At 33.7% G+C, this 22,500-nt stretch overlaps 1 protein-coding gene across 2 annotated transcripts in view; it reads right to left on the bottom strand.

Annotated features, from left to right (window-relative positions):
- The window catches only part of LOC137646118 (prostaglandin E2 receptor EP4 subtype-like), a 235,683-nt gene that overhangs the window by 69,311 nt on the left and 143,872 nt on the right, over positions 1-22,500 (bottom strand). The window contains exon 1 of one of the 2 annotated variants that reach the window (XM_068379321.1): positions 5,037-5,406. The exons of the other annotated variant lie outside the window; for it this stretch is intronic. The gene's annotated coding sequence lies outside the window, so the exon portion shown is untranslated. Of the gene's footprint in view, positions 1-5,036; positions 5,407-22,500 lie in introns of those variants that run through there. 2 annotated transcript variants of the gene reach the window in all.

The raw sequence follows: 22,500 nt of genomic DNA, 5'->3' as shown, positions 1-22,500 counted from the left end.
GATGACAAAACTTAAAACACATTGGGAAGTTGAAAAACATGATAATTTTAATATCATGAAGCCATATTCCTAGCGTATTTTGATAATGACTGTATAGTATTATTGTTGTTATTATTATTACTTGCTAAGCTACAACCCTAGCTGGAAAAGTAGGATGCTATAAACCTATGGGCTCCAATAGGGAAAATAGCTCAGTGAGGAAAGGAAACAAGTAAAAATAAAATATTTTAAGAACAATAACGACATTAGAATAAATATATCAATATAAACTATAAGAATTTAACAGAACAGGAGGAATGTTTTAATAATGACTGTACAGTAGGTCAGATTAATGCACAACAATAATCTTAATAGTTACTGGAGGCTATTTATAATTATTCTTAAATGAAATGGTAGTCAAATTTCCTAAGTTAAAGGTAAGTAAACGCTGAGGTTGAAGGCCGAGACGACAGGTAAAATTTCAAAACTTTGGGTAAATTTAGAATAAAATTTTACGTCACCATCAAACATCTGCAAATTTATCATATATTCATGTATTAATTTAGCAAAAGTTATTTATCACATGAGAGAGGGTATTTCAATCTTTTCAAGGACAAGTTAATCATGACAAAAATTCCTGTGAATACACGAAATTTCAACCTCGATTCCCCAGGTATCGACAGTTTAATGAAAATGGATATCACGGAATTGGTTTCCAATGGGAATAATTTTCTAGATGGACGTAACGATGGGAAAAAAGAAATTTTTCAGTTCACGCCGCCACAAAACACCCCCATAAAATTTGGATTTTCCTTTTTATGTCTATACAAAGGCAAGATAATTTGCCCATATGAAATACTATATAGGTTTCAGAGTCATCACAGTTAAATAACCAATTAATTTTTTGGCAACAAAAATTTGGTTTATCCTTTTTATGTCTTTATATACAAACGTAAGATAATTTGCCCACATGAAGTATTAATAAATATAGGTTTCAGAGTCATCACAGTTAAAGAACCAACAAATGTTTTGGCAAAAAAAAATTTGGTTTATCCTTTTTATGTCTTTATATACAGAAGTAAGATAATTTGCCTATATGAAATACTATTATATATAGATCTCAGAGTCATCACAGTTAAAGAACCAATAAATGTTTTGGCAACAAAAATTTGGTTTTTCCTATTTATGTCTTTATATACAAAAGCAAGATGATTTGCCCGCATGAAGTACTATTGAATATAGGTTTCAGAGTCATCACAGTTAAAGAACCAATCAATTTTATGTCAACAAAAATTTGGTTTATCCTTTTTATGTCTTTATATACAAAAGTAAGATAATTTTCCCACATGAAGTACTATTAAATTTAGTTTTAAGAGTCATCACAGTTAAAGGATCAATAAATTCTTTAGCAACAATTTCGCTCTTACTATCAATCAATTCTCAGAAGAATTTATGTAAAAAACATTGGCCGTAGTATAGGTATTAGGTTTCAAAATTTAAGACCTTGGGAAATACCAAAGATTATTTCTAAATCGCATGACTATTCATGAAAATGAATGCACTGATATTTGTAGAGAGAAAATTCATCTGTGTTATGAAACATATGTATTATGATGAAGGGTTTTTAGAAGGGTTAATGTTTAGTTATATATATACATCGATCACATAATTCACATATAAATAATTTCATCTCGTATCAAATGCGTTCAGAGGAATATTACGCAAAAACCTAGGTTCTAATCATATATATATATATATATATATATATATATATATATATATATATATATATATGTATGTATATATATATATATATACATATATATATATATATATATATATATATATATATATATATATATATATATATATATATATATATATATGGCAAGCACAAATGCAAAAATAAAAAACTGATCTTCATACAACAGAAGAAAAAAATAATATTGAAGCTCCTGAAACAACTCGACTAAAAATATTATTTTTTCCCCTCTATTCCAGTCTTTTCAACTAGGTGGTATTTATAGTGTAGGGTTCCGGGTTGCATCCTGCCCCCTTAGGAGTCCATCACTTTTCTTATTATGTGCGCCGTTTCTAGGATCACACTCTTCTGTATGAGTCCTGGAGCTGCTTCAGCCCTCTAGTTTTTCTAGATTATTATTATTATTATTATTATTATTATTATTATTATTATTATTATTATTATTATTATTATGATGACTCAATACAAAAATCAAACATTAGCCTTTCATCTTACTAAACAAATCAAAACTTAACAATACCCAGAAATGGTAGAGAGCCGTTCAAGAGATAACGCGACCACTAAAACTGCTTTTTTCCTGCTTGCGAGCGACGCATTCCTTGCTCTGCGTTACAACCCTTTTTATTGACGTAATATGGCCAAAGAGAAAGGCCAGGTCATTCTTTCCTACAAAGTCCCGGAATGAATGTGGGTGTGGTGGATTACCTACGCCAGAGCGGGAAATCTCGTGGCTTATTCGTATGCGCCATATTGGTGTACAAATACATTTTGATTATAATATTTATCGTCATTATCAATATTATTTATAATAAATGTAGTATAAGTATTGGTGTACAAATACATTTTGATTATAATATTTATCGTCATTATCAATATTATTTAGAATAAATGGAGTATAAGTAGATTCCATATCTGTGCACAAAGAGCCAATTTTTATCATCTTTATCTTCATTATTAACATTATTGATAATGAATGTCTTATAAGTAGTTTCCATATTGGTGTGCAAAGAGGACATTTTTATTATAATCTTATCGTTATTATTATTGTTATTTATAATGAATGGCTTATAGGCAGATTCCATATTGGTGTGCAAAGAGGACATTTTTATTATAAACTTTATCGTCATTATTAATATTATTTATAATGAATGTCTTATATGTAGGTTCCATATTGGTGTACAAAGAGGATAATTTTTGTTATAATCTTTATCGTCATTATTAATATTATTTACAATGAATAGCTTATACGTAGGCTCCCTTATTGGAGTACAAAGATGATAATTTTTATAATCTTTATCGTCATTATTAATGTTATTCATAATTAATAGCTTATACGTAGGTGCCATATTGATGTACTAAGAGGATAATTTCTATTATAACTTTCATCGTCATTATTAATATTATTTACAATGAATAGCTTATACGTAGGTCCCTTATTGGTGTACTAAGAGGGTGATTTTTATAATAATCTTTATCGTCATTATTAATATTGTTTATAATGAATGACTTATACGTAGGTGCTATATTGGTGTACTAAGAGGATAATTTTTATAATAATCTTTATCGTCATTACTAATATTATTTATAATGAATGTTTTTTTACGCAGGTGCCATATAGGATATTTTTATTATAATCTTTATCGTCATTATTAACATTATTTATAATGAACACTTGGTGTTATGGACCCGAAGCAGAAAGGACATGAAATTGCATAGATAGCTTTTGTAATATAGAATTCCAGTAAAAGTAATTAACATTTAGTCAATATATTGCAATTACAGGCTTCATCAGGAGCAAGAGCCTGTGCTAATGTACAGCAATGTTCTATTACTGTTACAGCTGTAATGATTATTCGTGGTAAATCTAGACAATATGGAATTAGCCGAAATGTGATAACGGAACTCCGTGGTACTTCCTAATTTCATTATGTTGAAAAAAAGAAAACATTAATAAGGAATATATATATATATATATATATATATATATATATATATATATATATATATATATATATACATATGTATATACATATATATATATATATATATATATATATATATATATATATATATATATATATGCGTGTATAGACTGATATAGAAAGACCATAATTAGACGCTAGTTGAAGAACATGTCTGAGGCCTTTGTCCTGCAGTGGACTAGTTACGGCTATTGATATATATATATATATATATATATATATATATATATATATATATATATATATATATATATATATATATATATATATATAATCACTATATCTGAATCCACTATTATTAACAAATAAAATGAAATAAAACCGAATAAATGTGATATAACTCATGCAAACTTATCTCGCCGTATGAAAAGGGGTTGCTCATTGCTATTCAACGAGCATTCGTCATTATACGGAGAAAGTCATTGTGCCAGAAAAAATTAATACGGACCCATCATTACTACATTCATTTAATTCCTCGTAACCTTGACAATGATTAAAAATGCATGGAATAGTTTATTACTTACGAATGATAAAAAAGGAGACCTATTATAGGTCATTATCTACTGTTATCTTTGATTGGCAAGCGTTAAAGATAAGGGGGATGGGCACTTAAATATTATTGATAGTTTATTATCATTATTATCTTTATTATTACACGCAGAACTACAATGTTTATTGGAAAAGCTGAATGCTATTAACTCAAGGGCTCCAGCACGTAAAACTGTTCAGTGGGGAAAGGAAACAGATAAGTAATGAGTAGATTATGAATGTGAAATATTATTAAGAAATAAATTATAAAACATATCACGATTAGTGACAATTTAAAATAGATATGCCATGTATAGACTTTGAAACGAGATTTATGTAGACATGTTTAACAGAATTATTTTTAGCACGTTTGAACTTCTTAAATTCCACTTATTTAATCACTAATTTAAACATATCATTCCACAATCTAATCACAGATAGAATTAAACAATTGCTAGATAATGTAATAAATCAATAAAGAACAAATGCAGTGTATGAGAACCCCACGTCAGCCTTCTATAAATATACTAGGAAAAGGAATGAAGACAACGAGTACAAATATATACAGATTATTTATGATCTTTTAAGTTGGGATTAAAAAAACCAAGGAAATAAAATTTTTGTTAAGAATGAAAGATTCTACGTAAAAAAATAAATAATTTCTCATAAAAAACAATCCTTGTTAATGTTTTCCCTACTCCTTCGTCTCCTATCCCTGCGTATACGTATACTACAATGTGCGTACAACTTCTAAGGGTTCTGTAACTGTTGGGACCTCGTCTCACCTTTCTTCTGCAAAGAGATCTTCTAATACGCTGTCGACGACAGCTAAAATACAGCTCACTGTCTCATCTTTCATTTATCCAATCATGTCCCCATTCACAAGAGACGCCAGGCGTATTGAGATCGCTCGCAAGATGGAGGTTAGGAATCCGAGAGTTCCCTTGGCATCTGAAGTTTGGATGGCGGGGGGGAATACGGACCGGCCCTCTGAGGAGGACGGTCGTGGGGGGAGGATGGGTGTTAGACAGGGCCGAGGCACAAAACACAAACTCTGGTGGCTACACAAACATACACACACACACGCCACACCATCCACAACAACACGTTTCTCTCCTTGGCCCCCGGACCAAGTGAACTAGCCAAGTCCTCAACAGCAACTGTCCTGTGAGGCTGAGAGGCTACTACACTATACAACACTCTCCAGCCCTGGCAATGATGGCCCTACCCCCTTCCTTCCTTCCTCCCTCCCAAACACATGAACCTCGTTTTCCAGGCACAGACGGACACACACACATACACACGATCCTAACCCCGCCTTCGACGAACGCTCCGTCTTCCCCCATCCCCTGTAGCACATTCTATGTTGACTAATTATCCGAGTCCCACCCATTCGAACCTCACTATAAACAACCCTTCCTGCAAGACTCGTAGGGAACCTTACGCAATGGGGCTTGTGCTCTTAATTGTTGCCACGAGTCGTGTATTCTTTGGGCATTTTGGTTGTCTAATTAAAAAGATAATCTATTCGGTATTATTTTAATATTTTTTTTATGTTATTTTATTTATTGAAATAGACTTTAACGTTTATATTTTATTACAAACTGCAATGTATATTGAATTATATGACAATCTATTCAGTATTTTAATATTCTCATTTTTTTGTTTATTGAAATAGACTTTAGCGTTTAGATTTCATCACAAACTACAATGTATTTTTGAATTATATAATGTTGAAAGAATTAAAGTTAATAATAATAATAATAATAATAATAATGATGCACCGAAATCATAGGTCATCTAAACCAGATGTCTTACGTCCGAAGAGATTCTTAAGACGTTTGCCTCAACATGTTGCAAACCTGTTGCTTGCTATGAGAGCACGATGTATTAACTCCTCACATGTAGTCTGTTTTATGTGTTAACAGATATCTTGTTTAATGATTCAGTTATTTTAATCCAGGGAACTTTATAATACTGGAAACGTATTTTGATATAAATCGCAAACAAATAAAATAACACACATTATATATATATATATATATATATATATATATATATATATATATATATATATATATATATATATATATATATATATGTATTTATATGCAGTATATACTGTATTTGTGTATGTATGTGTGTATATATATATATATATATTTATATATACACATTATATATATGTGTATGTATATGTATATATATATATATGTGTGTGTGTACAGTATATATATATGGGTGTAGGAAAATCATGAGTTAATGCCGGGAACTTTATAAGAATAATACACACACACACACACACGCACACACATATGTATATATATACATATATATATACAGTATATATATATATATATATATATATATATATATATATATATATATATATGTGTGTGTGTGTGTGTGTGTGTGTGTGTGTTTGTGTGTGTGTGAATTACGAGTTGATTAGTAATCAATATGAAATATATATCAGGCAACAAAATATAAAAATAAAAAAGTTTGATTGTTACTAGTACTGTCGTCTTATAATTAGTATTAGAATGCGTGGGATTCGACATAAAGAACACTTCAGGATAATTATCATGATTGGCCATGCAATTTTACATACGCATGACATATCATAAATCAGCAAGACAAAAGAAGACAAATTAAACTTCATTAACGTCAATAGCTTCATAAGTGTTTCACCTTGTAGACTAACTAAGGAGTTCACGTGATAATCATCTCTAAAGATCGTTAATAACAGCAATTGTAGCTGTTCCTTTATCCTGACAAACGCAAAAATTCTTAAACACAGACTATATTATAATTATTATTATTATTATTAGTAGTAGTAGTAGTAGTAGTAGTAGTAGTAGTAGTAGTATCATTACTGGCTATGCTACAACCCTGATTGGAAAAGCAAGATACTATAAGCCCAAGGGCTCCAACAGGGGAAAATAGCCTTATTATTATTATTATTATTATTATTATTATTATTATTATTATTATTATTATTAGCTAAGCTACAACACTAGTTGGAAAAGAAAGATGTTATAACCCCAAGGGGTCCAACAGGGAAAAATAGCCCGTTGAGGAAAGGAAATAAGGAAATAAATAAGCGATCTGAGAAATAATGAACAATTACAATGAAATATTTTAAATACAGTAACAACATTAAAACAGATATTTCATTTATAAATTATAAAAAGACTATATGATCTTGAAAAAAATAATGAGTTCTCTTGTACCATGCTGAAACAGGCACTTTCACATATAGGGTTGTGTTGGCCTATTGTAAACCTCCTTGCTTTGTGATCTATTCGGACTGGGGTTTAAGTCACGCTCAAGCTCGATAGCTTCTTGCAGTGTCTGCAACCACACCATCCTTGTGAGCTAAGGATGTGGGTTTTGAGGAAGCCTACTGGTCTACCTGATGAGTTATCAGGAGCCATTGCTTGGCCTTCCCTGGTCCTAGCTTAGGTGGAGAGGGGACACAGGGGCTATGTTATATGTATATATGATCATTCTCTAGGGCATTGTCCTGCTAGCTAGGGCATTGTCACTGTCTCTTCCCTCTGCTATTCATGAATGGCCTTTAAACCTTTGTCCAATTTGCTTTTTCGAACATCATACATTTTACTCATGAATACAATATTATTCAGTATCGCTCACTGGCAAATTGTACAAGTAGAATAATAAGACTTAATATTTTGGTTTAAAGAGCTGGAATACGCCACCTATGTAGCACAGTATACTATCAGGTATAATTTCGAGTGGTATCTCAAATTTCACAGCAGTAGCATACTAAACAACGAAAGGTTTGAAGATGTTGATAAATACATAGACATAGATAATCATAGTAAGTTTGTTTTAGCTTTATCAATTATCTCAAGATCTAAGTTCATTCATTTTGATGAATACCAAAAAATTTTGGTTCCACCTTTTTCGAGCTCAGTGATGGAGGGACCATAACGTGATTCAAGAGAGAACTATAATAGAAAGAAAAAAAGATATTATGAAGCAAGGCGATATTCGTTGATGTCCGTAACTACCTTCTTTCCTTACAATTTAAGTAATTAGTAATGTGTGCGTGCGTGTGCATATATATCTAAATATTTAGTCGTCATTTTTATGGGTCGCGTACACTTGTTAAGAATAAGAAAAGGGATAAAAATAGAGTGAACTCTTAATATCCCCTTAATGCCTCCAAGTCATCATCATGAATCTCGTACCTGGATAGCTATTAAACGTCACACAACAACGTCTTCGACAATTCTCAAGGCGACTTGAAACTGCGTCAGGTATCAAGAATATTATGGCCTCAAAATAGAACTCACTTTCACAGCTGTCATTCTGTGATTAACTTTCATCGTAATAGTTCCTTAGAGAGATCCTTGACTGCCTTCAGTGCCTTTAATTACAAGAGTAACGACAACTCATTAAGGTGGCTCTGGCTGACGAAGAGAAGGTGTTCCCAGGTATAGCCTACATACATCTTCTGCTAAGTGGTAAGCTGTGTTTTATTGGGGGATACTCAGTTATACAGGTTGATAAATATTCTATCCTATCATCATCACAATCATCATCTCTCCCTACACTTATTGACGCAAAGGGCCTCGGTTAGATTTCACCAGTCATCTCTATATGGAAGGTAAATTTCCTTGGCCAAGAAGTATCTGAGGTTTTGGAATTTCTTAATTAAATAGCAAAAACAACAACTGCAGCCTTGTCTAGTCCACTGCAGGACAAAGGCCTCAAACATGTCCTTATTCATAGCTGGAGTTTGGTCATTTTCATCACCACGGTGGCTACTGTAGGTTAGTGACGGTGTGAGACATTCTGATCGCTCACAGTAAATAAACCTAGTATGGGTGACCGTGAATAGTTTAGCTTTGCTGATCATGGCGATATACCTTATCACCACGTTAAGGTATCCCCACTTCAAGTAAAGATGCATTGCCCGTACAGGACGCAGTAATAAAGCAGCCATATTATGAGTTATCTCCTGTAGAGAGGATATAGGAGACAATGGCCCTAGAGATCAGTGCCCAAGCCCCCTCTCCACCCAAGCTATGACCAAGGAGGGCCAGGCAATGGCTACTGATGACTCAGCAGATAGACCTATAGGCTCCACCCCCACCCTTAGCTCACAAAGATGGTGAGGTTGCAATGACCAAAGAAACTAACGAGTTTGAGTGGAACTCTAACCCCAGTCTGGTGTTCACCAGTCAGGGACGTTACCACATCGGCCATCACGACCCTACATAGATAAAGTTTGGTTACTATTCAAATATTAAAAAAGAAGGGAAAAAAAGATGATTTATTTTTATAAACCGGCGTCAAATTACTATTGATCGAACAGAAAAGCAACTTAGATATCATATCTAAATTGATAGGGAGAAAATTGTACTTTATTATGCGTCAATAATTATGGATATTAAGAACGATTGTTCACATTATTTTATTTGTCAGGAATTAAGAGTATTATAAAAGTAAGAAACTCATTTCGTACCATTTATAGATTTTCTGATCTGGAGTAGAGTCTTGTTTGTGTATGTAAATGGCAGGACAAGATTAGAAATGAAACTATAAGAGAAATTACTCGAGTGCCATATGTGGATGAGATCATGGTGAGGGGTAGATGGAGAAGGTTTGGGCATACTCTTCGCACTCCCCAAGAGAGATTAGTTCACCAAACTTTCATTTGGGCTCCACAAGGCACTAGAAGAGTTGAGAGATCAAGGCCTACATGGTTGAGGACTATGAACCGTGAATTAGATGATGAATGAAGAAGTATTGATTTAAAAGCTCAAGATAGAGACGACTGGCAAAACCTAACCGAGACCCTTTTGGGTCAATAGGCGTAGGAGGAGATGATGATGATGATGATGATGATGATGATGATGATGATGATGATAATGATGATGATGTGATTTGAAAACTATTAAAAGTGCTTTTCTTTTCCTTGATAAATGCGTTGGCTAAGAAGAATTATTTTCTTAGACAAAAAATATAAAAATCTTAAAGCACAAAATGAGATACCACAATGTAATCAAAGCACCAAGGTTAAACAAAAAATAGCCATATAAAATTCAAACCTTCTTTGATATAAATGAAAAATACTAAAAGGATAATATAATTATCTCTGCTCCAGGTAATTATGTTACCAATGAATAATGTAATTTTTATTTTCTTGAGGCAGAGCTCCAGATATATATCTGAGATTTTATTACAGAAATTACTTCAAGCTTAAATTAAATCGGTATTTTACTAGAATTCTTATTGAGTGGCGTCGTTGTCTTTAATTACTTGTAATATTTTTCTCAACTATCATAGAATAAGATTTTTTTAGAGTAAGAATTAAGGGGATAGAATTGAAGGCTATTTCTGTTACTTATATTTCTCTCTTACTGTCTTTACGAAATAGCAGTAGCTAATTGCCTCTCTCTCTCTCTCTCTCTCTCTCTCTCTCTCTCTCTCTCTCTCTCTCTCTCTCTCTCTCTCTCTCTCTCTCATGTCCTGTTCTGTAGTGGGTGAGAACTGGGTGGGATGGTCAGTTGTACTCTCTCTCTCTCTCTCTCTCTCTCTCTCTCTCTCTCTCTCTCTCTCTCTCTCTCTCTCTCTCTCGTTAAGATAATGAACTCAAACCACCATCTCTCTCTTTCTCTTGCGAATGGTCTTTAGGCCTTAGGACGTCGTAAAGCCTATTTCTCGGTTTACGAAAAGAACGGGCCTTTGAGTAGAAACTTATTGTTCCTTTATAATCAAAGTTTTAATTTCTGAAGACTTTCCCTGTCACGTATGATAATGAGATTGTTGATCAGATTATCCATATACAATGAAGAGTTTAAACTTCCAAGGACGGTACAACTTGGGCCCTTTCGTTTAACTTTGGCTGGAGGGCTTTGCCCATTCAATGAGGGGCCTTTCTCCCTCAAGGTGAGTTTGTAATACCCGCCATGCCCCTGAAAAAATAAATGACCTCGGATTCCTCAGATTGGTTACCATATCTTGGCAGTAATTTTTTAGCTTTGGAATATCCTTCTTGCTTTTGTTTTCCTTGATTTTATAACCATTCATTTATTTGTTAAACAAAGGGTTTACTCGTTTCTTAGGAAGTCGGAAATCCAATTCATATTATCTTCTAAAGAGGTTCTCGATTTTCTTTGGATCTGGTCTAAATATGGACATAATGTTTTGTGTACCCAACTGCCGGCCTTTATACTGTATAAGAAAAAGGTCTGTTTTTCTGAGATATTTAATCATTATAATTTTTTGCATAAGCATTTTGATTATTTTTTTAAGGCTTTTGCTTGATAGGAATATTTACTTTCAAATTTTCTTGATAACCTTTTGAATCATAATGTTCAGTGTTCATTTTGGAGACTTTATTTAAAATGAGATATCTTCGAAAAATTTTCAAATTTTGTGGATCAGAGCATACATGCTTACATTGTGAATTGTAATATACACGTTTTCATCCCGTAGACGTGTTCGTAAAATCTTGGTATTGCATTATAAGTCCTTACAAGACTCATGCCCTACAAGAGTTTAAAATCTTAAATGTACTGCAGGTATAGGCGTCTGTCAGTAAAACAAAAAGGACCATGGACGCAATACTGAAACAAATCTGAATAAAGTAACCAGTAACACTCGCTGAACGTCTGTATAAATCAATTATTATTGGTGCACCGTCGTAAACATCAACGATTTTTTTCTTATCCAGCATTTTTAAGATATTTGTATTATAGTAGACATATTTACTACTTTTATCGATTACAATCATTGATGTTCATCCTTACACCTATAATTTCAAAAGAAAAGAGAAATCTACCATTAAACAAACTAAAGAGATGTTGAAGTCACTAACAACATCTACATAGCAATGAAAAGAATAATTACTGGTCACTTATGAGACAAAATGTTGAGGGCATCATTTATAAGTGTTGACTTTTTTATGTCCCGAGTCACCATTCATCTCTATAGCCTTACAAATGTATACATGTCTGTTTGCGTACTAATTTTGAAAACGTTCACTTATACGTAAATTAATTTATTTAAGCAGCTCTTCTGAAAGCTATAAAACTTTTATAAGGACAACGTTGCTTTTATTGTTTTAAACTAGATACTAATTTTTTATTCATAACAAATGATATCGTCGTCAATGACCTTAGATATCAGGATGATAGAACACTGGTAAATCAGTCAATCAATCAATTTCATATTGATTCCAAGAATTATCTACAGTTTACTTCTTCATTGTTACGAGTTGAAAGTTATGATAAGTCAAATTTGAATGTCATTTATCTGCATGAACCATCAACGTTTTAAAATAGACACGGAAAAAAATTTGACTTAATTAGCTCTAAAGGGCGCCATTGCAGGGTTAAGATATAAAATGTCGGTTACAAAGAGAGCAAACAAAATCCAAGGATGATCAATTGTACTCTCTCTCTCTCTCTCTCTCTCTCTCTCTCTCTCTCTCTCTCTCTCTCTCTCTCTCTCTCTCTCTCTCTCATATAGTGGGTGAGAAGTGGGTGGGGCCTGGGACTCTTCGTTAGAGGCATATGAAACCCTATTGTCTGTCGTGCAGGAGATAGAGAATCATATTTCTTCTTAATGGTGTGAAAACCACCAAATGGCTAGAGGCAGTGAGTGGGAGAGGTTGTAGTCCCATTACTTGTAGTACTTAAAAGAAGACTATGGAACTGAATATAACGATGTCACTAAACTCTCGGCTCTTCAGGCTTTGTCATGACCCATTACCTCTCAGCCAAAATCCCTTTTTTGTACAGCAGTATTTAGCGCCAAGTGCAAAATACAGTAGCGACTACTGTCTTGTATTTTATAGCACCTAACCCTAAGGCTTTTCTAATAAAAACTAAGAAAATACAGTAGCGACTACCTTTTTGTTTTCTGCAACACTATCACCTAACCATTGGGTTTATTCTAAGAAAAACCAAGACAATACAGTAGCGAATACCCTCTTGTTTTCTGCAACACTATCACCTAACCCTTGGCTTTTTCTAACAAAAACCAAGAAAATACAGTAGCGACTGTTATCTTGTTTTCTCCAACAATCACCTAATCCTTTTGTTTTATAAAAAAAAAAAACAAGAAAATACAATAGCGACTACCGTTTTGTTGTTTAAAGCACCTAATCCTTGGGTTTTTTCTAAGAAAAACCAAGAAAATACAGTAGCGACTACCGTCTTGTTTTTTGCAACACTATCACCTAACGCTTGGGTCTTTCTAAGAAAACCCCAAATCTTATCCCAAAATAAACGCAGACGTAAGTGAGCCGGCAGAAACGCATGTGTGTGGCTGTTACGTAACCCTCAATAGACGAACAAGTCAACAAATCGAGATCCGCCCTTAACACCCTTAACAATTAGGTAGTTGTGTGAAGAGTACCCCCAAAGCGCAGCTGGAAAGACAACGATATTGTCGCAAGCGATAAGACTCGATTCAAATGGCGTAGGATTTGACCTTCGACTCGAGTGATCCGTTTTAAATTGAATGGGATGCTCAGGACCTACTCCTGGGGGATACTCTTTGCACGGTGTTTCGGGTTCCACTGAAGGGCCGCTCGTTTTTTATTGGGTGATAATTTAAACAAAGAAGGTCTTGGGGCTCTTGGCTTTTGACAGCTACAGACGTGGGTACGAACGTTTTCATTCTGGTATTTAAGTTGGTTTTCAGATGTTCATTGGGATATCCCAGTGTTCTTTATCTTGGCTGAGATATCATATCTTGGTTCCCTTTTTTTCGGTCCGGAAATCATCCTAGTTCCTAATATTCTCAATAATTAAAATGATATTCTATTTTGATAAACTTTTATTAACACTCATACTTACTAGATCACTTACACGAAAGTAAATCTTCATATTTTACTTATTGTTTTAAGGAGTAGTTGATAAATTTTAGGATTTTTCATTGATTTAAATGTCAGACTAAATAAACCAAACCGATACTTCTGGCTAAATCAGAATTATACATTTATTCGTCATATCATGACTATCAATCCGGACGCACACAATCATACACAAACAGACACACACACGTACACGTATTTTGTGCCTGTAATCACCAATTTACGATTGGAATTGCAATAAATCCTTATATTAATGCAATTTAGCAACATTGCAAGCAAAAAATTTTTTTTCCAAAAATGCCAAAAAAGGGGCAAATTCATATCCTTGTATATTATTTTTTTTCCATAAGCCTTGCCTAGGTATGGTTGCCATAGGCCTGTGTGAAGCCGTTGTTGTGAAAGGACAAAATAAACATTTTAGTCAACTGAGACATCCTAGTTGCAAAAACACCGTAAGCGATGAAATTCCATGGAACCTTTCATTCATATAATCTCTTCTTCAGCATTGCTGGAGGTTGTAAGTAATGGCAGTACATAAGTGCGCGGTATCATTACCGTAATGGGGGAAGCCGAAAAAAAAAAATAGGGTCACTATTATGCTACACGTCATGTTGACCATTACTTTGATACTATGTATGTAATCTACTATGGCGTCTCTCTCTCTCTCTCTCTCTCTCTCTCTCTCTCTCTCTCTCTCTCTCTCTCTCTCTGTATTCCGTATGAATTCTTTTGGCATAAAATAATTACTTTATAGTTGTAAACAATATTATTGTTACCATGTGCCCAAATGTCTGACGCCAACGGGCGCAATAAATTGATTAAAACAAAAACTCTCTCTCTCTCTCTCTCTCTCTCTCTCTCTCTCTCTCTCTCTCTCTCTCTCTCTCTCTCTCTGAGTTTCAGCATTTTATCAAGTCTTCTCTCCAATGAAAAAGTATTTCCTATGGCCATTTACCTAGTTTTTTCTTATGTTTGTTAATCATATTCCTATTTTATCTTGCATCTCTTCTTTACAACTTATTTTTTTTTTTATATAACAAGGAAATTGGAACTAATACCTATTAGCTGATTTTATAATTCAACATGGCAGCATAAAACAGCTTTTTTGCTTATTGTTCTAGTTTTGTTCAAACAAGGAAAACGCAAGCAGTTTCCAGCTCATATTTATGCTATTCTTCAATATAAACTTGTTATGCTAATTTTTTTCCTTTAACGAGGAAATTGCAGTTATATATTTACCCGTATTCGGCTCTACGTATGTTCACGTTAAATTTTACTTCCGCCAAGGAAGTTGGAAGGAGGTTATGTTTTCACCCGTTTGTGTTTTTGTATGTGTGTATGTTTATTTGTGAACAGCTTCCTGGCCACAATTTTAATCGTAAAGAGATTAACTTTTATGTAAGAAGCTGGAAAAGATCACATTTTGGAAGGTCGAGGTCAAAAGTCAAGGTCACGGTTAAGCAAAATGGCCAATTCACGTAATCAGCCATATGTTAGGACGTCGTTGCCACAGAGAGTTCAAACTTGGTTCATATTTGAGTGTATGAAAATCATCCACGCCAATTAATACATGTTAAGGTTAAAGGTCAAGGTCAAGATCGAGCAAACGGTCGAGAAATAAGCGTCCGCGGGGGAGGTCTGTGCTCTACTAAGTGCCCCGCTAGTCTGGTTATATATCTCAGTCCTAGTAATTTCCGTAAACTGCAAGCGAAGATTGATTTAATTATCGGTGCCGTTATAGTATGTGGCCTACCTTTCGAGTGTGGCCTACGGAATTTTGTCTCTGATATAGTATGTGGCCTACATACTGTTATTACGAATATTGATCATGTAAGTACGCATGGATTTCAGTATTTAACTATGTAGTTAATGTTAATGTTGTGTAAGGGGGGGGGGTCCCGGGGGGGCGCAGCCCCCCCGGGTAAGGACACGGCTTTTAGCATAGGTTAGGTGGGTTTTTTAAGTTAGCTTCTCCCGTCGTACTCGTAGGTAAGGACACGGCTTTTAGCATAGGTTAGGTGGGTTTTTTAAGTTAGCTTCTCTAAGGTAGGACACATTCAAACCGGCTTAGGTAGGACACATTCAAACCGGGTAGGCCACATACTATAACAGATCCAAAAAGGTAGGCCACATACTATAACGGCACCTAATTATCCTTATGCTCCTTAATAGGAATCGATTGTTTTTTTTTTTTTTTACTTTTCTTATGTTTTTATAAACGGGAATATTGGAATGAATACTCAACAAAGATTGTTGTTTTTGCTGTTTTGTGAAATTGTTTGGTGCTTTTACTAAGAGAGAAGAAAGAGTTCCTTTTTTAGAAACTTCTCATTGCTCAGCAACTAAGCAACAATTCGATCTAAGTTAAACTATTTATCTCTTACCAAATCAACATGTCTTAAGTACGCATTTATAGGCATATGTATATATGTGTCTATATATATACACACACACACACATATATATATATATATATATATATATATATATATATATATATATATATATATATATATATATACATACATACACACATAAATATATATATATATATATATATATATATATATATATATATATATATATATATATGTGTGTGTGTATGTATATGTATATATATATATATGTATATATGTATATACATGTATATGTATATGTATACATACATACATACATACATACATACATATATATATATATATATATATATATATATATATATATATATATATATATATAAGGGAGGACCGAAAAACGAAGCTTCTCGTTACAACTTTATGTTCAATCTCTAGTGACCGCCGTGCTTTCATGTCGAGATGATATCTTATCTTTGGCTAACTGAGTTTGAAATTGTGTTAGAAGAAATGGGATCCCAGAGAGAGAGAGAGAGAGAGAGAGAGAGAGAGAGAGAGAGAGAGAGAGAGAGAGAGAGAGAGAGAGAGAGAGTTGAATATATTTATTATATTAATCTCATCCTGGGTTCATGTGTATACATGTTGTTATTTAAAGATGACCCAAATTGTAAATATCAAATATGATTATGAGTGAATTTTATGACATGGAATCCAAATAGTTCAATAAGAGCTCTATAAGATCCCTAAGAAAAATGAAAATTAATCAATCATGGAAACTTATATAGATATATGCATCTAATTCACAAAGGCTCCGTCGAGAATTAATGCTCATGGTGATAAGGTACCATAATTGCCATAGGAGGTTCGTTTTTTTTTTTTTTTTTTTTTTTCTATCCAGATTCCAAACCAACAGTCATCAAATTTAGGCCTCCTAGAGACTGTTTAGATGGCCGGGGATATTCGGCGCATTTATGGACTGTGTGTTCCATTAAATACGTATTATTATTATTATTACTTGCTAAGCTACAACCCTAATTGGAAAAGTAGGATGCTATAAGACCAGGGGCCCCAACAGGGAAAATAGCCTAGTGAGTAAAGGAAACAAGAAAAAATAAATTTTAGGAACAATGACAACATTAAAATAAATAATTCTTATATAAACTATAAAAAAACTTTAACAAACCAAGAGGAAGATAAATTAGATAGAATAGTGTGCCCAAGTGTACCCTCGAGCAAGAGAACTCTAACCCAAGACAGTGGAAGACCATGGTACAGATGCTACGGCACTACCCAAGACTAGAGAACAATGGTTTGATTTTGGAGTGTCCTTCTTCTTGAAGAGCTGCTTACCATAACTAAAGAGTCTCTTCTATCCTTACCAAGAGGAAAGTAGCCACTGAAAAATTACATTGCAGTAGTTAACCCCTTGAGTGAAGTCACTTGAAACAAAATCTCCCTTATATAATAAAGAACAGAGATGCATTACCAAACGTATGTCTACCCGGTCTCTCCTCGTCCAACTGGTAGGGGGGAGAGGGAGTAGTGATACCCTGAAGAGGACCTAGAAAGGGTTGAACCTTCGTGTCTGTGTGCATAGCTATCTAAATATTTAGCTGTCATTTGTGACGGGTCGCTTACACTAGTATCTATGTAAAACACAAATTGTGTCCATATATTTATTTTTAAGTGTAGCACAAATATAGTCTACGTGTAATCAACTCCACTTACTATAGGCAAAAGGTTGAAGACAAAGCGCAGAGGTATATGCTGCACATATGTTATTAAGACTACGTAGTTACAACATAGGTTTTTTTTTTCTTTTTTCTTTTTTGACAGGTAGAGTCAAATTCAACAGCATTCCTTGTTGAGGAGAGTGCGGTAGGCTCACCCAAAGTAACAGTATCGGTTAACTTTTGAATGTGATTGTACATTAGTGCATACGTATTATAGCGACGAAAGGAAAATTTGAGACTTCATTTGAGTTCGCAGTAAAAGTGAAAAGACTTGATTGTAGTTAGTACTTTTGTCCCTTGAGTGATGAAAGTGAGAGTCCGTCTATGTCAATAATGAAATGAAAGTACTAACTCCAATTAAGTCTTTTAATTTTTCAATTTGTGTCTATAAAACATATTTCATGCTAATCACGTGTCAGCTTTCGTGATTTCTACACATTAGTGTATGCATAAATGATGGAGAGAATAGAAGTTTTAATCCTTCATATGTTTGCAAAGGCACAACCAAACAAATTTCCTTTTATATCAACAGAAGCTAAATAATAATGACTGAAACTCTCTTAATGGTTAAAGGAGACCACAAAGTACTTTTAATTGGATAACTGGAAAACAACTTTCTTATACACAAAGTTATCTCCGAGAATTGACCTCCTCCAGTGAAGGAAACACTGCTTACTACTTTATCGTTCAAGGGGAGATTGATCGTAACTTTTCAAGTAAATTAGGTTTTTCTACTAATACTCAAGATCTCTCTACTAGGATGTACGACCTAGAGAGAGAGAGAGAGAGAGAGAGAGAGGAGAGAGAGAGAATCACTTACTTTTGGCTTGACCTGACATCTGCATAGATTAAAAACCTTTTAATTTACTCTTATGTAATTTTCATTAATTGAGACGAATTGTGTTTACTCTTTCTGTTATAATACAATATTCTTGAACCCCAGTTTAGCAGATCGCCAGACAGGGACGTTTCCAATAGGCTACTACAACCTTAAAAATACAGTATAGATAAAAATCCTTCTTAAAACAGTTTCTGATAATTCCATTACTAAGTAAAGGAGACAGGTACTAAGGGTTCTTTAAAAAAAAAAAACTTTTTGAAATAGGGTAAAAAAAAAATACCATATTATATCTCTTTTACATACTTTCATGTTGCGTTCGTAAAACAGGATACAACAATCATATGACCAATTTGGAAATAAGTATGATACCTTCGAAACACTTACAATATATATATATATATATATATATATATATATATATATATATATATATATATATATATATATATATATATTATATATATATATATATATATATATATATATATATATATATATATATAAATTAATTTTTACTTATGTTTAATTCAAAACAAACAGTTTCTTCTGCTGCCGAATAATTGAAAGGAAACAATGAACCTTGGTGTGGACGCCATCTTCTTTCCTTTTTCTTAAGAAGTTATGTAATTTCTTCGTAGTCTGTAATCAGCTTTGTTGACAGTTCCAGTAATGCGCCTTTGCGAGAATTCTTCCAGACTCTTCAAACTTTTCTCTATGGAAACTTCAGTTGAAAGTTTTATTAGTATGATTATATATCTTATTAAAGTTTCTTATTAAATTATTTTTTACACGTCTTATTCCAAATTATCAAGTGTAAGTCTCTCTCTCTCTCTCTCTCTCTCTCTCTCTCTCTCTCTCTCTCTCTCTCTCTCTCTCTCTCTCTCTCTCGGTATGTCCAGGTTTGCAAGGCACGTGTTCTTAAATTTCACCCAACTTTTTTTACAAAATGATCAAGTTTCTGTACAGTAAAGTTCGCAGTTTTATTTTTTCTGTTGTTCCATTTTGTTAAACGTATAAAAATCCTAAGATTTAGAATAAAGAAATGGCTAATGATAGATATACTGTTCCAAGGTAGATAGTAGTTTTCAAATCATAGTTCTCGTCAGTGGGAAACCTGAGCAATATCTATGCCAATCCAATCGTAAGCTTAAAATTAAATAATTTCTTGAGAGTAACTCTGTGAAGTGAGATTTATGTAATGCACCTTTATGATTTTCCTTCTAGTCTTAGAGGTAAAAGAGACACCACATTGATTTTAAACATTTCGGTTTCAGGCTGTGTAAGTCAATGCTTCTCAGAAAGAGAACCTTTTGTATAGACAACCGAGATATGTTGTGGAAAGGATTCGGAGAAAAGTAATATGATATAAAGAAATTGGCAGCACAAATGTTGTTTCACAAAAGATGAACAGCAAGACAGAGATTTAAGTGTTGTTCTGGAAAATATAGAGTACAGCCTTAAAGAACTTGCGCTAGACGTGTCAATTAAACAATGAGTTGATTATCAACTCGAAGCAAGAAAAAAAGGAGTATGAACATCGATCTTCTTAGTCGGATTATTATTTCTCATGTCAGTGCTCCATCATCATCAATTATATAGTTGCTAATTCAAGGTTCCACTGAGGACAAGCGAGTAACTATGCATCTGCGGTATTATAATGTGGAGCGTTGAAGAGATACAGTAAATCATATCAAGAACACATATCGCTCTGAGATTACCCGTCTCTATTCAAGGACCAAATCAATATCGGTACTTTCGTACTTGTCTAGAAACTACTTCAACTACTCACCTAAACAAACAAAGCCTTGTCTCTTTTGTTTGCCATTAAATCACTATAGAATTCCCTTTATTTACATCTACTTTCACTATGGACGTTGGCTATTTCGGTGATTCTACAGACATTTGACTTTGGTTGGACTGTTATTGTAGGTTCATCTCATCGTCAATGAACAAGATCCTTACATTTCTTTCACTTAAGTAGATGCCATCTTGTTCGCCGACTATAATTTCTTTTATATTGTAGAAACCTCAGAGAAAATAAATTATCTTTATTTTTGACATGCACAAAAATTAGCACTTAAATTAATGTTACGAAGGCATCGATCCAACAAATCCTCCATTAAAAAAGTCATGTGTTTTTTTTTTCCTTTTTGTCACTAAACGTATTAAAAAAAAAAATCGAGGCGCCACTTCTGCTAATGGCTGAAGGCGAAGCAAATATATGGCTGGTGTGAATTAAGCACGCTATGCCAATGATTATAGACGAGTCTTCGTTTCACAAGTTGTAACCTTGTGGAGGTTGGCTCTGGGTTGGAGTTCATGTAGGGGTTTTGTTCTTCTTTTCTTTGTCTATTATAATTACCTCTGCCAACGACGTTGGAAGGAGGTTATGTTTTACCCCCTGTTTGTGTTTGTTTGTTTTTATCACCTTCCTGGCAACAATTTAAATGCACAGTAATGAAACTTGCAGTGATTAACTGTTGTGCGAAAAGCTAGAAATTATCAAATTTTGGAAGGTCAAGGCCACGGTCAAGCAAAATATCCAATTCACGCAAGCAGCCATAAGTTTGGACATCGTTGTCAGAGAGACTTCAGACTTGGTTCATATTTGAGTGTATGAAAATCCAAACCAATTAATACATGTTAAATGGAAAGGTCAAGGTCAAGGTCGAGCACAAGGTCGAGAAATAAACTGCCCCGGCGGATATCTGCGCTCTATTGAGTGCCCCTCTAGTTCTTTACTGTTTTTGATTTCAGCGTTTTGACATTCTGCCAGTGAAAGAATCCTGTTGGTGAAAACTTCCTTAAAATTATAACATCATTAATGGGTATTAATAAAGGTAGTTGCTGCTTCGGTGGCGTTAATTTTATAGGAAAAAATTTCCGTGCAGATTAGAGAACAAAGCCTTTAAGAATATTGGGAGTTAGATGGCTGGACAGGATTAGAAATGAAACTATAAGAGAGATTACTCGAGTGCCATGTGTGGATAAGATCGTGGTGAGGGGCAGATCGAGATGGTTTGGACATGCTCTTTGCACTCGCCAAGAGAGATTAGTTCACCAAACTTTCAACTGTGCTCCACAAGGCACTAGAAGAGTTGGAATACTCAGGCCTACATGTCTGAGGACTATGAAGCGTGAAATATATGATGATGAATGGAGAAGTACTGATTTAAAAGCTCAAGATATAGACGAATGGTGAAATCCAACTGAGGCCCTTTGTGTCAATAATCATAGGAGGAGATGATGATGATGGTGATGAATGCTGAAAAGAAAATTATAAGAACCATAGAAAAGGTTTTCTATAAAATTAACGCCACTGAGGTAGCAATTACCTTCAATAATGCTAGTATAAAAAAGGGTCTTCTGTATAACTAACACCAATAATGCTAATTAAAATAATGAAAAAAATAATAATAAAGATAAGAATAATAATTGTGATTAATGATAATAACAATAAAT

This window comes from Palaemon carinicauda, chromosome 8 (assembly GCF_036898095.1).
Source record: "Palaemon carinicauda isolate YSFRI2023 chromosome 8, ASM3689809v2, whole genome shotgun sequence".
NCBI lineage: Eukaryota > Metazoa > Arthropoda > Malacostraca > Decapoda > Palaemonidae > Palaemon > Palaemon carinicauda.
The sequence above is the reverse complement of the archived record's forward strand: the minus strand, read 5'-3'. Positions and strand labels throughout refer to the sequence as shown.